Source organism: Camelus ferus, chromosome 27, assembly GCF_009834535.1.
Source record: "Camelus ferus isolate YT-003-E chromosome 27, BCGSAC_Cfer_1.0, whole genome shotgun sequence".
Lineage (NCBI taxonomy): Eukaryota > Metazoa > Chordata > Mammalia > Artiodactyla > Camelidae > Camelus > Camelus ferus.
This window is the reverse complement of record NC_045722.1, coordinates 7942222-7960449: the sequence shown is the minus strand read 5'-3', so window position 1 is coordinate 7960449 and position 18228 is coordinate 7942222. Positions and strand designations below refer to the sequence as shown.

Here is an 18228-nt window from a genome sequence, read left to right as displayed (position 1 = left end):
CTGATAAGCATAATGCAGGCAGACACTCTGAGAGAGGCATTTGCTCTCCCGTAAAGGAAATATCTGAAGGGAACGCTTGTAAAGAGCATATCAGGAAAGCCCAGACTGAGCTGTGCTCCTGCAAGGGGCTCTTGGGCCCCCTCCGCGCTGCCCACGCCTGGCCCCGGGGGCTGAAGTTTCTCCCTGCGTTTCCGCTTGAACAGCATCCAGCTGCCTCGCCTTTAAAATGCCAGGGCGGCCGCGGCTCCGCTCAGAGCCCCCTCTCGGCGGCTGGCCCGGGCTCGCCCGCGCCGCCGGGGCGCTGACTCAGCCGCAGCCCGGCCGCTGCCCGCCGAGCCGGGCCTGGGCAGCGCGCCCCGCGCCCCGCGCCCCCGACCCGCACGCACCGCAGCGTGCGAGCGGAGGCCGCCCCCGGCCTCTGTGCCGGGCGGGCCTGGCCGGGGCCCCGCGAGCGCACCGGACGGCCTCGCCAGGTAAGGACTGCGGGAGCATCCCGGGACCCGCCGCCGCGCCGCCCGCATCGTCGGCTGTGCCGGGGCGTCGCGCGGGTGGGTGTCCGGCCGCGGACCGAGCCCGCCGGCCGCAGGCGGCCGGTCTGCTCGCTGAGGTCCAGCCAAGCCCGGCCGCTACCGCGAGGGGACCCCCTGCTCGGCGGCGGGGAGGGCCGGGCCGGCGCCGGCAGGTAGCAGCAGCCTGGGGCTGCCCAGGGGGAGCCGCGCCGGGCTCCGCGCTGCAGCAGCCCCAGTTATGCTGCGGGCTCGGGTCTCAGAAACCTGGAAAGGCGCTGTGCCGTGTGTTCAAGGCACCGTCACTCCCGAGCCGTCCACTCTCCATCTGGGGTCCTCGGCCCGTCTGCCGTTGAGCGGTTTGAGGAGCCTGAGTTAAAACTGAATCAAAGTTAGGAATTCCTTCTTGTCAAGTTCGGTGCCTAAAATTCAGTCCCTTCTTGTGGCTGACGGTAACCTAGAACAGATTTTTCTCCGTGTAGCTGGTGAAGGTCACATTTGATGTAACTTCTGGGAAAAGTTCTGTTGGTGGCAGCTTTTCTAAAATGTCAGGTCTCAGTTGGATTTCGTCCTGATCTGCAGCGAAAAGCCTAATACAACCTTTCAAATATTTTTTCCAGGCTCTGGGTGATATTTTGGGAAATGTATGATGGAACTGGATTTTACAGTAGCCTCTGTTGCCCACAGGGAAAATTCCAGGAGGGAAAGACGGTCAGGAAAGACCAAGGTGATGTCGGCATAAGGTCACAGTATGGCTTTGGACCCAGAAATGAAGTCCCAGGCAGGGCCTCAGGGTGCCTTCCCCACCAAGGGGAGAGGTTCCGTTCTAATCCATTTCTGAATCAGCTTGCAGGATCTTTCTAAACACTGTGTGAGTTCACCTGAGCCTCCCCGGATTTCAAATGGAAAATCAGAATATCTGTGATGCAGTCTTACTCCTTTACATAAAATACGTATCCAGTGGACTTAGAGGGTAGACGCCTAGGTGCTGGGGAGCTTGTACGCTCCCCCCCCACCTCCTCCTTAAGAGATGAAATGTACTAACCTGATTTGTGGTCTTGGAAACCTGCAAAGTGGGTTTAGGACAGCAGAAAGCCAAACATCCAAGGCCTTAGATGTGATTTATAAATTGGATTTGGATTAAGGCTACATTTTTCAGGGATGGCTCAGCATAAGGCATGTAACATCTTTGAGGACACATGAGAATGAAAAGTGTCAAGCCAAAACTTATCCCGGAAAACTGTTCTGAAACCACTGACTTCACATTTGGCCAAAAGAGAAATTGTGGGTAAGCTGTTCGTTTATTCTATATAATCTTTAATATATTCTTATTCCGAATGACTAATTTCCCAGTCGTTTTTTTTCCAACTGTGTTTAATATTTCTGAACAACTTTCAGGTAATGGTTGCATGAAGTATAATGTGTCTCTGAACTCAAATATTTTTGGAAATTTATAGTATATTTCTGACCATTAGATATTCAAGATGTAAATTTAAAATAAACAAGGTTATGGCAGAATAAAGGATTTTTTAAACAGCATGAACCTTAATAAGCCTGAAAAAAATTAGTTTTCCTAGCAGTTCAATGACTGCTTGTAAGTTGTGATTTAGAGGGCTGCGTGTCTCTCTGGTTTATTTCCTTACTGGGTTAATGAAAAAGGCAGCCATTCTGAATACACTGCCCTGCTGGTTAATCTTTCTCCAACAAATATTTACACTACCAGGCTGCATTATCACAGCACAAACTCAAAATCTGCAGTCCTAAGATGATCTTGTGTAGTATCATTCAAACTGGACAATATTTCCATGGTCTAAATGGAAAATGAAATGGTATCAAGGAAAATGTCCTAAAATTATCCTGTCCGGCCACAAGAGAAAGAACAGGGTTTATAAAATTGACAGGTTTCCAAGACTCTGAGGCTAATGCTTCAACAAGTCCCGATGTGGAGGAAGACTGTAACGGCTCTGAGTTTTGGCACTGCAGGCTCTGGAGCTGGTCCATGCTCGTGAGTTTTTTTAGATAACGGAAGTTCCCATGAAAACATTAAAAGTGACAACATTTTCAACTATCTGAATTGTTTTGGAAGGAAATATTCCTGAAGTGCATCCTGTGCGCCCTACAATCCGGGAGCTGGCGAGTGGGAATTTATACATTTCCTGATGACGGAGGATCAGCCCTGTTGAAATCAGTCGTCTTGTGTACACAGGGGAGGAAGAGCCCTGATGTTTGCTTAGCTGTTTAGATCCGCATTTAGTCCTGGCGCTGCCTCTGGTCAGATGACCTTAACTTAATCACGTTGTCTTTTTGAGCTTCACTTCTCTCATTTGTAAAACCCCAGGAGAACCAATACCTAAAAGTCAGTTCCATTTGTTAAGTACTTAGTGACGCTAAGCATTTTTATACCTGCTGTCATTGAATTCCCAGAGTAACACCTGTCCTCCCCATTTTCCTGATGAAGAAACTTATGATCAGAGAAGCAACTTGAATTACCAGAGGTTGTTCAGGGTAAGAGTAAGATTTCCAAACTGGGATCATCTGATTTTGAAACCTATATTCTGCCCCCCCATCATGTGAAGTTGCTTAAGGAAAACATCCCTGCTGTAGAGTTAGCACTCAAAAAAAAAAAAAAAAAAGTAGCTGCACTTAATTATGATTACCAGTTTCACTTTGTGAGGATAAAATTAAATGAGATAACTCACGTTTGAGCCTGGGGAGCCGTCCCTCTGTAATTGGTCTCTACTACAATCGGTTATTACTTGGAGGCTCCTAACTCTTTCTGAGAGTCCGTTCCTGCCTTTTAAAGTTAGGAAGCCATTGCCATCTTTGCTGCGTTGTTGTGGAAATTGTGGTTGGTGATGTATATGAGAGAGCCTAGCACAGGGTAGGCATTTTACACACGAAGTCCTTGTGGACCTCCCTTTCCGGAGTCTGCACCTGCCTCCCCCGTGGACATCAGTGCTCAGTGTGCGTTCTTCAACACACGCCCCTATGCTGCACATTTCTGGTGGGGTCTCTACTGTGCCCCCAGGGATGATGATGCTTCAAGCCCTCCAGATGGAGCCCCCTTGGGAAACTTATTTCAAGGGAAACATGGAAAGACAGAATCCTAGATGGAAAGAGAGCCGACTGGGATCCCCAGTCTCAGAATCCCCAGCCGGCCAGAGACGTCTGAGAAGCCCTTGCAGCACAAAGAGGCTTCCACACAAACAAGCAGCCTTCAGTGTATCTACAGCTTTGGCCTCAAGCCCCTTAGGTCACGCCCTGCCCACCTGCTAACCCAATGACAGAAGAGGGTCTCAGTCAATGGCTGGCCTCAAGACACACACTCCATGTTCAGTATATAGTTTACACTCTCTTCTTATGGGAATTTTTAAATTTTTAAAAATTCTTCAAATATGTTTTAATGTTTAAATTATTTTTAAGTATTTAATTCTACTGCATAATATAGCTTTGTGTTAATATAAAGCAAGGCAGCCCACCACCAACACTCCTCTGGGAAGAGGTGCCCTTCCACCGCGGGCCACATCCCTGCACACTCAGTGTTGGATCCTTCCTCTAAAAGATCTGACTCCTAGTGCCTTGGCCCGCAGAACTGCACAGACTCCAGAATGGCATTTCATCCTTGTCCTTGGGCTGTCTTGACAGAAAGGTACCCTGAGCTTCCCCTGTGGGTTGAGAAGGGTCAGAGAAGCAGGCAGTCCTGCCAGCCCTCCTGCAGTCTGCGCCCGGGGCAGACACTGGGGATTGAAGTCTGATGTTCTTTCCGTGGACGTGAACTTTCATGCTCAGGTGGCCATGACAAGTTGACCAGAGATGGCAGGTGTGATGAGCTCTGCTTGAAGTTTCAGGAGGAGCTTACAGAGGAGAACATGTGAAATCGACTAGCACCACGCTTACCACAGGCAGGCCTGCGGAGCTGCGCGTGGACTCTGAATCTGACTGTGAAAACGTCCCCTACAGCGTGAGAGTGCAGCAGAGGCATTCTCGTAGGATCACCTGGGAGGCTTGTTGTAGGATTCAGGTGCAGAGGCCCAACCCCAACCCCCTGAACCAGAACTTCAGAGCTGGCAGTGTACACTTCAGCAAGAGATGATCAAGCACCTGAAGTTTAGAGGCTAAAATTTGAGAAGCACAGGCCCTGTTTGGGGAAGTTAGAACTGTTTGCACACTCATTGGATCTGAACTTTGGACACTCCCTCCCCCCACCAAGTTCACGGCTCACTCTGTCTGGACAGAAGCGCAAATGCCCTTGTTCTCCTTTTAGACCTGGAGAGACACACATTCACTCCCACAGCAGGCCTCACTCAAGGGCGTTTTGTGATTTCCTGTTTTCCACAAAAGTCACGATGCAGTCGGCTGTCAGCACTGCCTGTAGCCAAAGCGTTGCTGTCCAGACTGACGTGGCCTCAGTCTCGCCTGCACCAGCCCTGGAAAATCACAGAAAGACAAACAGCAGAGGCCATATCTAGAAAGAAACCTGTGCTTTTGGGTCTAAGGCGATTGTGTCTGGGCTGGTTAGAAAAGGCCACTTGGCTAATGCTGGCCTCTCTTGGGACACTTGCTCTGTGACCCTCGAGCTGCCTAAGGCCACCACGTGGAAAGGCCACAACGTTGAAAGGGATACCCGAGGAGCCCGGCTGCTCCAGCCCCAGCTGTGAGTCTTCCCTGCGTGGACTCCAGACATGTGAGTGAAGGAGCCCGCCAGAGGCCCCAGCCCCAGCCACCATCTGACCCAAATGCACATCGGAACTCCGAGCAGGAACCACCCAGCTGAGCCCAGTCAACCTCCAGACTCATAAGCAAAACAAATGACTGTTATTTGTTTGTGAATAATTACCAGAAGAGTCTCTTGAAGAACAGTGTTTATCTCAGTCTTGAGGCAAACACAAGATTGCCAAGGGCAACACGGGGTTGGGGGCAGAGCCTAGAGGGCCTGGATGCCCAAGGCCTGATTTCCCAAAACTGCTGGGCTCCGAGTCCTCACCTGCAGACGGATAGAACAACAGCCGCAGGTGTTCGCACCGACATCTCTACATGCGGGCACTGTCCTCGGTGTTTTTTTGTGATGTTACGCCTCGAATCCTCATCTTAAATCTGTAAGGTTGGTGCTATAATCATCACCCTATTTTATCCATGAAGAAACTGAGGCACCCAGAGGTTAAGTGATTTGCCAAGTTGCATTGCAGTAAAAGGGATTCAGGCTGAGATTCAAAGCCTGAGGACTGGCTCCAGGTCCCAGTCTCACCCTTTGTACTCTCTCCCTCCCCACGGAGGCTGCTGGAATACCGACGAGATTGTGTATCTGAAAGTGTAGGTACCTAACAGTATCAGGGGCTGAACTTGACCTTCTCTGCGGGAAAGATCTAGTCCACGGAGCTCCGGGACCTGCAGCATCAGCACCACCAGGAAACTTACCAGGAACGCAAGTCCTAGTGACTGTGTCACCTTTGCTTTGATTGCAGAGGGCGATGCCTGGGTCTGATTAACACCTTCTTACAACCGGAACTGCTGCACAAAGCTACCCAGTCCTGGCTACCAGTCCACCTGCATCACTCTTTGCTGTGAGCCCTTCTGCACAGACTCAGCGTGAGTCCACCCAATCTTCAACAAGGATGATCCTTTACTTTTCCTGAAATAGAGACCTCTTCATATGCTGCACATCCTCTCGGGAGGGAGAGGTCTGGCTTTGCCCAGCCCGTTTCTTACCTAGGGGGCAGAAACTACAAGCCCAGCCTCCCAGAGTCAACCCTCTGTCAGGCAGCCCCTCCCCTGGGTAATAACAGGATGATTGGAGTGTCTACTGATTTTGACACATGTTTTACCAGTGCATCCCCCACCGTCCTGAGCTTGGAGCTTTGTGCGTAAATTCTCAGGCTTCATCTGTTCACTTGAATCTGGCTTGCTGGGCTCAAAGGAAAGAAGGCATTAGCAGAGAATGGGAGGGCTGCTTTATGTTCTGCAGAAAACAAGCCGACATTTTCAAGGTCTCTAAACAGAGAAGGGTAATTAATAATTACAGGCTGGACTGATCTTCCCATCTCCCACACCCTCGGTGACTAGGATGTGAAATCCGGCCAGGTGCTGAGTGACGATCCCTGCACAGACACAGAGATCCGGAAGACGGACTGTGCACTGTGTGGACCCCAGTGGAGCCTGACTCTTCCCCCCTCCAGATGGCCCAGAGCACCAGACTCCTCCAACACCCACTGCTTTCCCTCAGGGGCTGCTAACAGAGTTCTTTCCACTTGTGCAAAACACTCTTCCATGTCTCCTGTTCCATCTGAGCCGGCAGCCCTGAGAGATGGGTGTCACTGCCCTGTTCTCATGAGGAAGCACAGAGACCCACCCATGCCACCCCACTGGCAACTAGTGGGCTGAGCCCAGTTTGAGACGGCCAAGTGTGCATTCGACCTCACCTCCTGGGCTCCCAGTTGGGAGGCATTTCTTCCCCATGGAGGTGGAAGAGAGATGTCTTTGCATCTGGAATTTTGTAGAAAAGGAGAGAAGATGATGACACTAAGGAGCCGGATTCTCTCAATGTGTCACTCCCTGCCTGGCCCTAGAAAAGAGCTCTGGCGTCTTGTCCAATTTGCTGCAGCTCTGGGGCATCAATGTATGAAGACTCTGCCATTGCAGGGTGTTGCCCACTCCACTCCTCATCATTCACTTCCCAGTGGCCACCCACGCCTTCCCTTCTAGGGCTCCCGGGGCCTGGTCCACAGAATGAGCCAAGGTAACAGTGGACAAAGGGAATTGCCCGGGTGGGAAAGTGTCTTGGTACCCACTGGAGTAGCCACAGCCTGATGTGTAAATTTCTCAACATACCTCAGAGAAATCTAACTCTGCATTTACCAAGCTGGATGGCTTACAACAGCCCCCAACAACCAGGCCATGTCGGAGACCCAGGAGGCTCCTGAAGCCGGGCCTTCTGGCTGTGCTGACCCACATCTGTTCTGGGTGGCAGGTCTGGGAAACAGGCAAGTGCACTTTGCACAGCCTCCTTCCCAAGGGAAGAAGAGGTGGTTGAAAGGAATCAGAGGAGTGGCAGGTGGAAGCTGCAGCTCATGTGGTCACAGAGGAAATCTCTGACAAGTCCAAAGCTCTTGACTTCCCTGAGTAACCAAGATGGCTTGGTCTAACTCGTAGCTTGCTTCTTTAAAGCAACACGTACCTGAGGGAGCAAAATCAAATATCTACAGACGGGGTGACAAAAATGACTGAAGCTGATTGAGTTGAAGGCAATAGGGGGTGGTGGGGACTGTGGAAAATCAGACACAGGAACAGTCTAAAGGGGACACTGGCAACTTAGGTCCGATTCCACTTTGCCAAGCAGAAATGTAGACCCAGGGTAGCTAGATCTGACAATTTTCCAAAAGCAAAAATTCTGAATCTTATGTAAATCTCCCAATGGCCAATTCTTTAAAATTAAAGCCAGATTAAACTCATAGCCACTCTGCAGCCTGAGCATAATGTATCATTGCCTGAATCTACCAGAGGACCAAGTTTTGTGACCTTGGATGCAGACATGACGTTGGCGTTGTCTGGTAGAGTGGAATATGAGGCCCAATTTAGAAAACAGACAATTCAGAGCTGTTCTGGTGAAGAGAAGCCAGATGGGCCTCCCTTTCCTGCCCCAGGTTGTTGGCCCTGAGACCTTCTAAACTGACAATTCTTCCCCAGGCTCACAGGAGCCCCCTGGTGGGCCAGGAGAGTTTCTGCAGGTTCCAAACTTGTCACCAAGTCCCTGAAAGCACAGGGTGAAGGACATCTGGCGTGAAGGAACTCGTTTCAGGACCCCTCCATCTCTCCTGCCTCTCAGCAGAGGCAGTCACTCAGAGTGACCATGATGCAGTCAAAATGTAGCCCCTCTCTCCTCAGGGCACCCTCAAACCTTCTCAACCTACGTCATGTATAATAGGCTCACAGAGTTATCTCCCTGGATCAGGGGGCCTCTCTGAGCCTCAGTTTCCTCTTCAGTAAAATCAAAATACTAATCCCTGCTGTGCCAGCTCACAAGGCTGTGGTAGGTATGAAAATGAGATATGGATGTAAGGGTTAGATGTGGATCAAGGCAGAAGATAGGGCTTGTTACCATTTTGCGTATCTGGGTTCTTTACTAGCAAGATGGGAAGAACTTGGCTTTGGTATTCCTTGCCTGTCTGCACTAGGCAGGCGTCCAGGAAGTGGGCCCGGCAGGCAAATATTGATTTCTGAATGTCCTGATCATGGGGACTCACTGGCTTTGCTCGTCAGCAGTGTGTTTCTGTTGTGCTGAGGGTAGGTGGGGGGCGGCCCACGAGTAGCCCTGCATGCTCCTGGGAGGGCTAGTGCGGAGGGCCCACGCTGGCCCTGGTGGGGACCTGCCGCCTCCACAGCCGGAGAACCGGTCAGTGCTCCAGACGCAGGGCGATGGCAGAAGGCAGAGCAGGGGCCACCACCCTCACTGTGCTGGTCCACTGAGCCCAGAGCAGAGACACAGGGGTGAATGCGGATCCCTGCCCTCCAACGGGGGGAGCCAGGGAGGGTGGGCACACACCTGCTGAAGCCTTTCCCTGTCCGAGCAGAACACGCACTTGAAGCCAAGAGTCAGAAGAAACCAAATAGATTTTCAGTTCAGATCAGGAGCAGTGCGGTTGAACTTGGCCTGAAAACTTTCCTAGGCGAAGCGGGCTTTGTCGGCAGAAGGGCTGGTGCGAACCAAAGCATGGAAGTGGGGAAAGCCCGAATTGTGTCTGAGAAACCCGGTGACTGGATTATGATGGGGGGGGGGGCAGAGGCAAGAAAGGAAGGGGAGAGGAGAGGAGGGAGGGGGAGGGCCAGGAGGGAAGAGAGGGAGTGGGGAGAGCCGGGGAGGGTGGGGGAGGGCGGTAAAGGCCACCCTTCTGCCCAGACGCCGCCTGCCTCGGGGAAATCAGGACTGCTCAAACAGGGGAGGCCTTTCCTGCTAGCACCCCCAGCCCACACTGAGACTCTCTTGGTGGGAAGCCCTCTCAAGAGACATCCCTGCAGGGCTCCTCCTGCCCTGAGCTCCTGGGCCCAGCCCGGGGGTGTGGTGGGGTGGGGAGTGGTCACAGCAGGGGCTCCCCTGCCCTCAGGTGAGTGTTCAGCTGCCCGCCCCCCTCTTAGTTGCTGTTGGCTGGGCCGTTGCCTCGGTTTCTTTATTTCTAAAGTCAGGGTACCGTGACTCCGCCCCCCACAAGGCCTTGGCCTGTGGGCAGTGAGCCAGCACTAAGTGTTCAGCGAGGCGCCAGCTGGAGGCTTCCGGGCACAGCAGCTGGTATTGGCTGGACTCCAGCGCTTTTGCCCTGGAGCGCTTGTCTCCCGGTGGCTTCCTTCCCCCGGGGGCCTGGCCTGCAGCTGGACCGAAAGGCGAGGAAGCCAGGTTCTCGCCCCAGGATGTCTGGGTGCTTCTTTCAGAATCACGATGCTGCCTGCTGAAAAGAATGTGATGTCCCTGGTTAAGGGCTGCTTGAGCGTTTATTCGCTGGCTTTATTTTCACTTAAATGCGACATTTGCCACTGATTTTTATATCCTGTACAAAATGCCTCCAATAAAAACAGATGCATTTTAAAGAGCTCTTATCAATGAATCAGCGAGACAAATTAGCTTCTAAAATCCTGTTCTCCTGAACAGATGTCTGGGAAGTTCTCAGGACTTCCAGAAGGGAGTCTTCGTGGAGAGACTCTTCACTTTACAAGGTGATTAGGACCTGGTTCCACTGCTAAGAGCTTATCATTTGGGATGGGGGATGTTGGCAGGTGGCTGTAACAGGAAGTTGAGTGTGCAGTTCAATGTCACAGAGAGTGCAGGCTGGCAGATCAGTTTAGTGTGGGATCTAAGCCAGGTCCCCATCGGGGTTGCCTGGCAGAACAGCAAAATAAGAGAGCGGTATGGAGAGGGAGAGCTCAGTGCCCCCCAGGGGGGTGGGGTCAGGGGTCAGGGGTCAAGGGTCAGGAGCAGATCCAGATATTATGAGCCCTAAAGCTGATGCCACACAGGGAGCCCTCCTTCATAAAGTGACACAAAATTATGAAAACAAAAGTAAGCACAAAAGCTTAATTTTCTCATTCTAAATAAAGATTTGGCAAATAAATCACAGCAAATTACAAATCATAAAATATTTCAAAAATTATTTTATTTAAAAAAAAGATGAAAACTCTATCGACATACAAAACCCACAAAGTTAACATCATTTTTAAAAATTCACTGCTTGACCCACCTTGATGGTATTTTTATTCTTACATTTTTGGCTGAATTTTGATCTCCTCTTCATATTTCAACTGCTTTTGTAAAATCATTTCAACAGAAAGTAGAAAGAGTGTCGATCTTCTTTCATAGTTGGCCAAACTTTGATTTTTTTTTTTTTTGGCTTAATTTCGAATGTTTCTTTTAGCTTCACAACTCGTTACTGATAAATGTCATAAATCCTCATAGATGTGAGGAAACCACTATCACAGTTGTTTCATTTCTCAGCTGTAAGATTTCAAGGCCCTTCCAATCTGCTCAGGCTGTGACTAATTGTCACCACTCAGAACTGACGACCCCCCTCAGCCAGCTGTCTTTGACGTCCACACTGCGGTGGTGCATTCAGAGCGCCATCCCGTCTTCACAGGTGTCCGCCTTTCATGCCGGTCTAGAGAGAAACCCACAGTGGCCGCACAGTGGGGAGGGCTAGGCCACTTCAGGCCAGGGAAGAGCATGTACAAGACAAGGGTGAGGCGTCTACTTTGGTGAAGTGGAGCGTCTGGGCAGCTTGTGGGGGGCCAGGAGGCAGGAAAGCACGTGGGAGCAGATGGAGAATGGGAAAGTGTCAGATGCTGGCAAGCCTCTGAAAATAGACCAACCTGCTTTTACTTAAGGAATCAAAGGCTCGTCCATGGCTCTAAGCATGTGAAAGCCGACAGAGTCGATTCTAAAGACTGAATCTTCTCTGCCGCTTAGTAGCCAGGAAAACCTTGCTGCACGTTGTCTCTTTATACCCGAGTCATTGCAGGTTAGACAAGTTTATCTCAATAATCCAAACTGAATTATTTCCAACTGAACATCCCCTTGGCCTGATCCCCAAAGTGCTGCTGATTCTTGAAGTCCTCAAACTGCAAGGAAAGTAAGCTTGGTGATCAGGAAGTTGGAGTTGAAAGAGGCAGTGTTCTTAATCATTTGAAGTTAATACATCTTGCTTTTGCAAATTTTGCTAAAATATATGGCCATGAGGACATACCATTAGAGCACATGCCTCCCAGGGTCTTGGAAGGGGCCCACACAAGTGAGGAGCCCTGAGACTTAAGCCCCATTAGTCTTACGGTAAATGCATCTCTGAAGTGGAACACAGAAGGTCTGAGAAGGCTTCCTGGAGGAAGAGGCAGTTGATCCAGGCCTGGGAGACTTTGGCTGATCAATGAGAGTAGACATTCCAAGTGCGGGGATTAAAATGAGCAAGGCATCCAGTGTGTCCGGAGGAATGCAGAGGAAGCAGGGTGGAGCCAGGCGGGTCTTGAACACTTGGCTGAAGGACTGACTTGATCCTGGGGGTGATGGGAGCTGTAGCACATTAATGAATAATTCAGTCATTCGGGGTGGTTGGTCTAGCAGTGGGCATCGGATGGGGAAATGAGCAGCAAGTGACCCTGAGGAGGGACCTGGGTCAGGTTACTAGGGCTTAGGAAGGACCGGAAAGGAAGGTTGGAAAAAGAAGGCTTTGGAAGGTAGACCCTGTAGGCCTAGGGTGTAGGGGACAGAAGAGAAAGGTCCAGAAGAACTCAGGCAGCAGTGATGTCACTGATTGCTCAGAATATTAACAGGTATGATTTGAAAGAAAAAGAAAAATGTGCCCAAATACATCTAGGAAACACTAATTACAGAACAGCTACACTGGGTCTCTTCAGATCTCTAATGGGTCAGAGAGTAAATATTTCAGGCCTGGCGGGCCATGCGGTCTGACGTGGCTGCTCCCCTCTGCCGCTGCAGTGCAGAAGTGGCCAGAAATGCGCAAACACCGGCATGGCTGGGTCCCGCTGAAACTACACTTACGGACCCTGAAATCGGAATTATGTATCATTTTCATGTGTTGTGATTTCAGGTGCTTTTTTTTTTTTCAACTATTTAAAACTGTAGAAACCATTCTTATCTTGTGGGCCTGTGCAAAAACAGACAGAGGCCAGATTTGGCCCATGGGCTGTAATTAGCAGATGTCACTGTCCCAGGTCATCATGAAGGGGCATGAGCTGGGATGTTTCCCATATGAACGGAGCAGCACTCAGGGGATTCTCCACCCTATTCCAACACGTTCCAGGAGATGTTGCTCTAAGAATCTGAACCTGCAGGACTTAGTGTGGTTCTCAGCTGCTACAGTATGAATGTTTGTGCCCCCCCCAAAGTCCTACATTGAAATCTTAACCCCCAAATTGATGACATTAGGAAGTGAGGCCTGTGGACGGTGACTGAGCATTAGGATGGGGCCCTCATGAATGGGATTAGTGCCCTCATCAAAGAGCCCCTAGAGAAGTCCCTGGCCCCTTCTACCGTGTGAGGACACAGTGAGAAGTCTGCAGCCCAGAAGAGGGCCCTCTCCTGTCCATGCTGGCACCCCAATTTTGGACTTCCAGCCTCCAGAAGTGTGAGAAATAAATCTCTGTTGTTTACAAGCCACCCAAGCTGTGGTGTTTTGTTATAGCAGCCTGAATGGACCAAGGCACCAGCAAAAGGCAAGTCCAGATGGACAGCTAGTTGCGGGATATTATGTAGTGCTTGCTGTGAACCAGACGCTTTTATTAATTCTTCTTGGTCCTACCAGCACCCCATTGAGGAAGTTAGTGTTGCTCTTCCCTATCTGCAGACGAGCAAGCTGAGACCCAGAAGGGCTAAGGGATTTGCTCCAGGCCACCATTGTGGGAAGGCAGAGCTAAATTCAAGCCTCTTGAGAAGAAGAAGGGGCTAGCAGTGATAATGTGGCCGGGAGAGGGCTGTCTTAACTGCAGAACTACACAAGGGCGACTCCATGCGGCCAGGAGCAACACTCTGGGACATCCCAGTGACGAAGTCCAACTGGCAAGACTGGCCCTCACGAGAGAGGTCGGGCTGGAAATAGAAACTGGGACTTGATTTCCCCTACAGCCTTCCATAGTAATGCTATACCACACCCAGCACACCTGCTGCTCCCTGCCAGACAAGCCCACAGCTAGGTTATGCAAATGAGCACAATTTAGGGCAAGCACATTCTTTGCTGCTGAGCTGAGAAGGTCAGCCAGTCTGGTCAGTGTTCCCATTGGGGAACACGTGAACCACGACCCTTGGATCTGGAAGGCACCTGTCTAGCATCCCCTCTGCAGCTCGCACTGAGATGTGCTTTGGGTACCTGGAGAGAGAATCCCATTCACTAGGCTTCTGCCTCTGGGGGTAACCCCACGGGATACCCTAAAGGGAGGAACTCAGGAGGCCTCTACCTTGGTTCTCCATCTACTTGGCCAGCTGGGAGGGGCTGCCTCGCCACCCTTTCCTCTGCTTCGTTGTCTCCCTGTGACTCCACAAGGAAGAACAGCTGAAGGGCAGGGGAAGAGCTCTGACTGCCAAGCACAGAAAGGCCATGCAACCTGACCAAGGTCACACAGCCACCAAGAGGCAGAACCATTACTCAAACCCTGGGGGGCCACCCCTCAGCCTGCTGCTATCTGCATTTCACTGTCCCTGCCTCACTGTAGAAATCCATAGTCAAGGAGCAGGTTCGTGTCCAGAACTGGCCTAGAGTATCCAGAACACTGTGGGGTATTGGGGGTGGACTGATGCAGTGATTGTGATGAAGGGGCCATTTTGACAGAGGTGATTTAGCACCACCCCATCCAAAGAGCACAGCCCAAGTGCGGAGTCCCAGTGTTTACTTAGAGATGTTGAGTAATAGGCAGCCCATCTCACCCTGTCCCTGACCCTACCTCTGCCCAGACTCTCATCCATCCCTGAGCCCCATCACCCTACTAATTTACCACATTGCTCAGTTTTTTAAAAACGTTAATGATTTGTTTACCAAGTTTTGTCCAAATGCCCTTGGTCTCAGAGGAGCAGCCTCCAAACTGTCAAGTTTCCATAATCAATCCCTGTCCAAACCCTTCTCCTTAGAAATCTGTAGATGCATTGAAGGAAAAAGGCTGGTGTTCCCTGGTCTTTGGTTTCTGCAAGGTGCTCTGCTCACAATGACAACCTGCCCGTTTTCCTGGTGAGGATGCCAGGCTCGGTGACTTGCTCAAGGTCATTCAGCTTTTCCACAGCAGATATGATCCCGTACCGAGGGGCATGCTTCTCCTCTGTTTATGGGGACAGAGGAGGTAGGCAAGGAACCCTGTGATGGTGACCGCATCCCTGAGCTCTTACGGAACCCATGGGGAGCCCATGGATTCCCGAGGGCCATGGGCACCCACAGCGGTGTCGTCTGTCCTGACAAACATCTTTACATATGCAGACGAGTTTTGCACCTTGGATGTGCACAGCCACTGTGGCTGCCTGCCTTGGAGGGGGCATTAATTTCAAGGAGATTAATTACTCCCGGAGACAGCCAAGTCAGTCTCCTGCAGCTCGCCTCTGTTGGTCTGAGTCATTGTGGGGAGGCAGGCTTGCGTAGCTCTTCTGAGTCCCTCGTACCATCAGGTACAGCCAGAGGAGTGCAGCCCCCAGTCCTGATCTTGCTCTGGGCAAGGGGAATGCTCCTTGGGAAATTCAGTCATTGTAGGACGTCCCTTGTCAGAGGACACCAGGCGACTGGCTGTGTGCTCCACTGCATTCTGGGGAAGCCAGGAAGGTGGGCAGGCTGAAGGCAGGAGCATCCTGTAGTCCTGCAGTCAGCCAGGGGAGACGGGCATTTTTGGAAGGAAACCATCGAAACAAAAATAAAAGCAGCAGAGAATAATTTCATCCCGTGTTCACCTTCTGTCGGGCACTGTGCTTAGCACTGTCAACGCAGTTCCTCATTCGCTCTTCTCAGAGAGCCAGTGACAGTCACTGGGGCATTATTAGCACCATTTTAATGATAAGGAGACTGACATTTGAAGAAGTCACATCACTTGTCCAGTGTCACATGGCTGGTCAGCCAGGTGGCCAGGATCTGAGCTTGAATATCACATCCCAGGACCTGAAATCGTAACCACTTCAGCCCCGTCCTAAGAAGGGAGCTTCCACAAGTGTCTGGCTTCTGTTTTCACGTGAGAAAGGGCTTTGAGACTTTAACCCTGGTGGCTGGAAACAACTGCAGAACGGCTCAACACACCTGAGTCAGCCTGGCTGTTTGTGAAAAGACACTTCCCGCCGAGGCTTTTGGAAAGTGGTGGGTTTTCTCTGGGAGAGCGAGGGGGTGTGGACTGAGTGGAGCAGGTTCGGGGAGGCCTGTGCCTGAGGTTGTGGTCGGGCTGTGAAGGGTTTGTGCGCGGGCAGCCTGAGCGGAGGGTGCCTTTGTGTCACACTCGCTGCCGGGGAACTCCCTGCTCATCAGTGTCTGCAACTCAGTTTCATTATGAGGAGAAAAAAGGTTGATTCTCTCCATTAAAAAAAAAGAAAAATCTGTTAAAGGCTCTTTGCCAGTGTTCAGTAATATAAAAGGTAAATAATTATGTAAGGGCACAAATGAAATTGCACTCAGACTAGAAATGTAGGCTCAATTTCCTGAACATCTCCTTGGCCACGGGTCTGATGTAAGACATTTGGACAGCTCCAAACGAATGAGACTTTGTAAATGAGTCCTCTGTGCTTCAAAGGAGAAGGGAGGTACACAAAAGCCAGGGGTCATCCTCTGGACCCTGGCAGCCTTGCCCACACTCTGTTGTCCTCACTTCACGACCCTCATCTACCTCTCAATTAGCTGACGGCACGTCTCTAGGCATCCAGTGTCCCAGGCAGATGGCACCCCGTTCCTACAGCCTGGCTGTTTCCATGCCCACCCCAACTACTTCCCTCCAAACACAGGCACACTTACTCTGCAGCATCTCTGTGGGGCCCCACGGCCCAGCCCCACCACGGCCGCAGAAGCACTACTCCGTCTGGGGGCCTGAGACTGGGACACCTCAGTCTCAGGAACCTGCTCAGCTTGGTGACCACAGCCCGCCCATTGTCACTGCTCTTACCACACCATAAATGGAAACCCTTTTCTAAAATATAAATTGTGCAGAAATATCAGCCGTGGCTATTCTCACCGTGCACAGACCTTTTCCTTGTGACAAGATGGGAACTCTTCCTGCAAAGCTCATGGGCTTTTCTCTTTCACCTTCACCCGGCTCATCCTGGACGACAGTCTGCCCCAGAGGAGATTAGAATGCTACAGGAGGCAGGCGGAGAGAAAGGCCACACTAATACTCAGTTCCTGACAGTCAAAAGTATGATTATGCAGCAGAATAATAGCCTTGTAAGCCAGGCTATTTTCCTGAGAAGAGATGTTCCGAACTCCCTTATTTCTTTCTTTAGCGTATCACAAACCACTTTAGAGGCATCAGCTCATAAACTTCTCCTGTGGTTTAGAGCCTTGTTCATGTTCTTAATGAGATGTTAGCTGCATTCAAGAAGGGCATTTAGACCCGGGAGAAGTAAAATTTTTCAAAAGTAGGACAAAAAAATGGCAGAGAGGTTGGTGAAAGAGAGATTGAAGGTGTTAAGATGTGTCCACTAATTTCTCTTGTCCTCACTCAGACTTGGAGAGGCAAGGTACTCTAGGTAAACTGGGGGATCTCCGGGATCTGGGGGTCCCTGCCTCTTGGGGACAGTGGGGCAGACACAGAGAAATGGTGCTCAGGCTCCAGAGCAGAATGAAACTAGACGTCAGTAACAGTAAGGCAGCCAGAACACGTTTAAATGTTTGGAGATTAAGCAGCACACTTCTAAATACTTACAGGTCAAACAAGAAATCACAATGCAGATCAGAAAATATTTTGTGCTTGTGGGTACAGCTGAAGGACCACTTTTGGGAAAATGTGTAGCTCTAAATGCATAGATTGGAAAAGAAGAAAGGTCCAACATCAACGATGTGCGCTTCCAACCGAATAAAGCCGAAAAAGAACGGCAACATCGAAGGAAGGAAATAGTAAAGTAAGGGCAGAAGTCAATTAGACAGAAAGCAAGCATACCACAAACCAAGAGTCAGCTTTTTGAAAAGATTAGTAAAACTGGTGAACTGATGAAGAAAAAGAAAGAAAATGCAAATTACTGACAGCAAGAATTACAGGGTGACTATAACTCAATAAATAAATGTTAAGAGAAAAAAGAGAATTACAGGGTGGCATTACAATAGATTCTACAGACGTTAAAAATAGTAAGGGGTGGGTACAAACAACCTGCAGTAAATTTGACAATTTAGATGAAATGGACACATTTCTTTAAAAACATAGTGGCCCGAGAGAGGTGGCCCTGAAGCTTGGCTGTCTCACGTTCCCAAAGCCTGAAGATTGCCTTAAGGTGATGCAGGAAATCACTGGATCAGACAACATTTACACGTTTGACACTTGGAAAAAGATGACCTCATTTATAGTCAAAATGAGACATTACATTTTCTCTGCACATCAGAGTTGTGGTGTGAATGATTTTCAATTTTCATACGTGGTCTTGTTTCCAGGGGGGACAATAAAAGGGCCAAAGTATAATTTTCAGAAAGTTAAAATCACAACTCTCATGCAAATACATAAAGTGGGCAAAGATTTTCTTTTTAAATATTAATGGGTTAAGTGTTTATTTGTTTTTTTATGTGTTGGGGAAAGGTAA

The 18228-nt window shown here is 50.1% G+C and overlaps 1 protein-coding gene across 3 annotated transcripts in view; it reads left to right on the top strand.

Moving 5' to 3' along the window:
• The first annotated feature begins 262 nt into the window (after positions 1–262).
• CTXND1 (cortexin domain containing 1) overlaps positions 263–18228 on the top strand; it is a 35205-nt gene continuing 17239 nt past the window's right edge. For 2 of the 3 annotated variants that reach the window (XM_032469302.1, XM_032469300.1), the window contains exon 1: positions 263–473. The gene's annotated coding sequence lies outside the window, so the exon portion shown is untranslated. The remainder of the gene's footprint in view (positions 474–18228) is intronic. The other variant, XM_032469301.1, reaches the window with a different exon arrangement.